Consider the following 6,000-nt stretch of genomic DNA (forward strand, 5'->3'; position numbering starts at 1 on the left):
GATAAGAAGGGGTATATATAGTCCAAAGAGTTAGGAATATCATGGTCCAAACCGTGCTTATCCAATGTACTTCCAAACATAGTATAGTACGGTTGTTACCTTTTTATCTCAATCATAATTTTTTATTTTCAGAAATATTGTTTTTATTTATTTTTGACAAATCTTGATTATAATTTTTTTTTGACAATGTAAATATATTTTAGGAATTTTACCATGTTAATTGTAGTATAGATTTATTTATTTTTAGTTAAATACGTTGTTTACGGAATGGAACCAATCAATTTGTATTTTCATTTCCTGTTTGATGTACTATATTGATTATTATCAATAACTATGAATATGAAAAGTGATAAGAATGAGTCAGCATTACGTGTAATAAAATCTTTTTGTCTTGACGATGCATCTACTCATCATCGACTTATCTTTTGACTTTGATTAAAAAATTCATTAATATTTTATCAAAAAAAATATCATTAATATATGAGTTTAATTGTTGTGCACGGTCGGTGTAAAAATATTTTACACATACATCCAATGACACTCTGTCACATCATTTAATGAATGTGACACATCATACGTTTTTAATTATCATACATGATGTGTCGGTATATTATTGGACGCATGTGCAAAATAACTTTATACCGACGATGCATATAAATTAAATTCTTAATGTATCCACCCGTAAATTAATCAATACATCAAAAGATTTTGTAAAAATTTTTTTAAAAAAAGTCAATACATCAACAGTAGTATCTAGAAAGAACATATCCTCCTGCGTTAAAATAACTAGCTTTTTTGGTTACAATTAAAATAACTAGCTCAAATAAATAACTAGCTTTTTTGGTTACAATTAAAATAACTCTTAGTTAGGCACACACCCTACACCTCATTTTTGGGCACAACCATGAGGTGTTGGGTGTGTGCCTAGATAAGAGTTTATCTAATTATATATAAATATTTTCTTTTTATATTTTTGTTTTAAAAAGAATTTTCTTTTATATTCATTAAATAATTGATATATTTAATATTTGAAATTAAATAAAAACATTAATAATCAATAATTAATAAATTAAGGAAATAAATATTCGTTTATAATTAAGTCAAAAATATACCTGATATTTTTTAAACCTAATATAGATGCATCTTAAATATAAAAAAAATTATAATATATATAATTATTTGTTGTCACCTATCTACTTTCATATTCGTGCACCTCTTTGGCCAGTATGTGATTGAAAAGATTTCTAATAAATGTTGATAAAGAATAAAAAGATTTTTTTAAAATGACATTTTTAACTGCAGTAAAAACTTTGTCTTAAATGATAACCTAAAATTAGTGTCCTTAGAACACTATTTAATAAGCTAAATATAATAAAATAAAAAAAAGTTTTATAACCTAAATAGTCAAATTGTTAAAAAATTTAAAGGATAATTTTTTCAATAAAAAAATTTCATTTATATTTTCTTACTCTAGTTCTCTAATTTCTTAGCATTTTCCATAAACGAAAAACCAAAATAGTATTATTCACTCATTAATCAACATCCACATAACAATATTCATAAATAAGTTAGTCTTTTTGATACGCCTTATATTGAGGAGATTATTCGGTCATTATATACATATCATTTTTGTTTGTTAAAAAAAATTTCATAAATAAGTTCCGTTATGCCATTTTTGATACAGAGACTTACAGGTCTAAGTAAATGCTTGATAAATAAGTTCATCTTTTGTTTTTTGTATTTCGATAGGCAGCCAACTTTCATGTGAGCCAGCTTTCATCTACGTTGCCTGCAGTATGTAGACTCTTTTTGTTGGGGCAAATAAGTAAAATCATAATCGTCAAATTCTTAACCCCCACACCCTACATGTTAAACGGATTTGGGCTCATTTAGTAGGAGAAATGAAATTTGTATAACAAATTTTGAATAATTTTTAGACAATTTGCTCTTTCATACTTTTCATTATATTCTTCCTCAATTGTTGTCCCAAAATTTGGTGTACAAATATCACTATATTTACTAGAGGTGGTGGTATATCCAAAAAAAAGTTACTGTACAAAAATAATAATAGAGATGGTGGTAATGTTATGTAGATTGGTTCAAAAGATTAGACAAATGTACGTTAGAATTAAAAAGTTATGATTAGTTGTTCACAAATTTTAGTTCAACTAACAGAAATATTAAAATTATTAGTGTCGGATGTCATGACCGGGGTTCGAACCCCGATCTCGTCACTTTGTGTGTGTGAGTTTCAATGATTTGTCATTTCGTTTATTAAAAAAAAAGTTCATCTTTTGTTATATGTATTATGAAGCAATTTTTTGCACAAATGATAACCTGCAAACATGGCACTCAAGAGTGAAGAAAGTTTGGTTGTCCTGATTATTCAGAATTCTAATTTTTTTTAATCATTAAACTTATATTTAAGAATCATGGAATCGAAGGGATAGAAATCATAGATGTCGGCAAGATAGAGTGCATAAGAGTATTCATGAGGAAGATACTCATAAAAATTCATATTGAATGAATATAGATTGATAAAAGAATGAGTAAAATGTACAATAGAGTAGTTTATTTATAGGACTATTTGGAGTAACTAACTCCTAACTAACTTTCTAATCTCCTAACCAACTTGATAACCTATCAACTAACTCTAGTTGATTAACTAACTAGCTATATTCTTAACACTTATATTAACAAATATAAGATAAGAGTAAAACAAATCCTTTTAATTTTATTATGTTTTATCCGAACTTATTGATCATTTGGGAACTAGAAAAAATCCATTTATCCACTCCGGATAGATAAATCCGAAGTGGTGTGATTTTTAAGAAATTGGTGCGAAAGATAAGAGTAACTCTCAAACCATAATCAACCGATCGAGGGCCTAATGCCAGCAACATCACATAGCATAGCACAAACACAAATAGTTGAGGTTTGATGTCAATAGCAAATGAGATATTGCAATAGATACGCTATCAAGGTCAAGGAGAGGAGGAATAATAGTTGAGATTCTAGAAGACTATATAATATATAACCCTAACAAAGAATTTGCCTCATTCTAATTATTAATAACAAACCTACCACAAGCCAGAGACTGTACTTATGTATTTATTATGCATATGCGGATGAGAAAAACCCAGCTCAATATCATGTGATGATTTAATTATTGGACCTATGTTACGTACCTGAAATTTCAGAAATAAATAAATAAGTCAACATTATGTTTTTTAAATAAATAAATAAGCCAAAAAATTAAAAACTAAATATACATTAATTGATGTACCGATATGATAAAGGATGTCTTCCTAGCTCCTTTTATGTAGGTACTTATGTATATATGTTATTTCTTATATGTACTTATTTAAATGTAAAAATAAAATATACATAAACTTAATTAACCATAACACTTAAATATGATAAAGGATATCTTCCTAGCTACTTTAATGAGAGATTATTTAATTTTAAGAAGAATTTTGTCCTCTAGTTTTACCTTATTTGAAGAATTAATCTTTTTAAACACAGTGTCTAATTCACAACACACGAAATTAAACAAAAGACTTAAAGAGTGTAAACATAAAAAAAAAAAATTAAATATGAAACTTATAAAAAAGAAATAGAAATCAGAAGAGAGCCTTTGTCAACAAAAAAAAAAGGAATATAGTCTCTCTCTATAAAAATGGAACTTATAAGTTAAAATTAAAATGCATTTTGTTTAAATTTAAGTCACGTAAATTTTTGCCACCGAGTCAAGGAAAATACAAATACAATGTTGATGCGGACTTTCACAATGATGTAAGAAAAACAAGTGTCGTTATCTTGGGAGGAACCTCTTAGATAGATGTTCAACAAATGAAAGGGAAGCAATAGCAATGCTAGAAGCAATATGAAGGAGCTGAGTCATAAAGATTTTAGAAATGTTATTTTTGAAACCGATTCACAAAATGTAGTGAATGCAATTCGTCATATGAATACCGGTGTGTCTGAATTTAGTTCCATTATTCATAAAATCAAATATATGTTATCTTTGCATTATCACTTTGAGGTAAAGTCCGTTAAACGACAAATAAATATAATTGCTGATACACTAGTTAGGACGGTCATTTCTAAAACCAGAGCATGTATAGTAAATCTTTGGGTTTAATTGACATGCAGGCACACAGTGATAAGGAGAGGAGAGCAACCATTTCCGTGATTAATTTCTAAATATACTACCAACCAACATGGATGCAATATATATCTCAGTGATGAGGAGAATATCTTTGATAAAATAAAAATAAAAAATCCAAGAGAATAATATCAGTGATTAAATATTGTGGACGGGGGGGGATACTACAATAATACAAAATGCAATAAATATATTGGGTATAGTTGACGTAGCATGAATCTAGAAGACTAGAAATGGGTGGCAAGTATCTAACCAACAAAGCAATACAACTAGATTACAGTATGACTGTGAATAATATTTCAATAATAGTTAACTAGCATGACACCCGTGCGTCCGCACGGGAGTCGCGGCGTTGCCGCTCCTCATTTGATAAGATGAAATTTATTGGAAAGTTGATTAAAATATAAAAAAATAGAAGGGATATAATATTCGGTAAAAAAATAGAAAAAGAACAATGGTAAAATCATTACCAAAAAACTTTAGGTCTCCATATTAATATAGGAATATAAATAAGGATAATGTAAAAATTATGAAAAAAATAGGCTATCTTATTAATATATTAGTAAAAACATAGGTCTTGGAAAAATCACCAAAAAACTTATGTCAATGTATTAACATATGAGTATAAATATAGTCACTAAAAATTATTAAAAAATAGGCAATCATATGTGAAAATATAGGTCTCACAATAATCATAAAAATAATTAGGTCATCGTATTAAATATGAGTATAACCTGTAAAATTGTAAAAAAAAATAAAAATAGACAACTTAATTTTTATTTTATTTTTGTTACAAACAACTTAATTAATATATAATTAAAAGTATAAGTCCCGTAGAAACCACGCAAACAAAAAAGTTTCCATATAAATATATGAGTATAAATATAGGTCCCGCAAATATTATAAAAGATGGGCAAGCTTATTAATATGAGTAAAACACATAGGTCCCCGTGTACCAAAAAAACACATAGGTCCCCAAAAATCACACAAAAGATTAGATTCTCGTATTAATATATGATTATAAATATAGCTCTAAAAAAAATAGTAAAAAATTGAAAACAAAAATTTATTTGAAAAAGTGCAAAAAAATAGGAATTTATTCTTGGATTAAGATGAGGGTATAATAGGAAGATAATGTGCAAAAATCCACTTTATTAATTAAGTGTTATCATTCTAACTGAACACTTATAAAAAAACGGAAGGAGTAAAATATTAAGATGGAATTAACCACCTCAAGAAAATTTTTAAAATATTGAAATTATTTACTAACTTTCAAATATGACACAAAATATTCATGAAAGTGATGATGTGTCAAATTATTAAGTAGGGGTAACATGAGATTTTCACATGTATCTTATTTTCTTAGGTCCTTGTAATAAATATATATTTGAGTATGAATATAGTCCCGTAAAAATTATTAAAAAATAAGCAATCTTATTAATATGCTAGTAAAAATATAGGTCTCGCAACAATCATCAAAATAATTAGGTCACCGTATTAAATATGAGTATAAATTTAGGTTCTACATAAATTATTAAAGATCAGGAAACCTTATTAATAAGAGGATAAATATAGGTCCCGCATAATTCACACAAAAGATTATGTCTCCGTATAAATATATGAGTAAAACTCGTAAAATTATAAATAAAAAAAAACAAACAACTTTATTAATATAGGAGTAAAAATATAAGGCTCGTAGATATAACAAAAAAAAAAGAGGTTCCCGTATTAATATAAATATAGCCCGTAAAATTATTAAAAAAAATAGACAACATAATATATTTGTAAAAACACAAGTTCTTTGAGAATCACAAAAAATAGTAGATTTTCGT

The sequence above is a fragment of the Trifolium pratense genome, linkage group LG3 (genome assembly GCF_020283565.1).
Source record: "Trifolium pratense cultivar HEN17-A07 linkage group LG3, ARS_RC_1.1, whole genome shotgun sequence".
Lineage (NCBI taxonomy): Eukaryota > Viridiplantae > Streptophyta > Magnoliopsida > Fabales > Fabaceae > Trifolium > Trifolium pratense.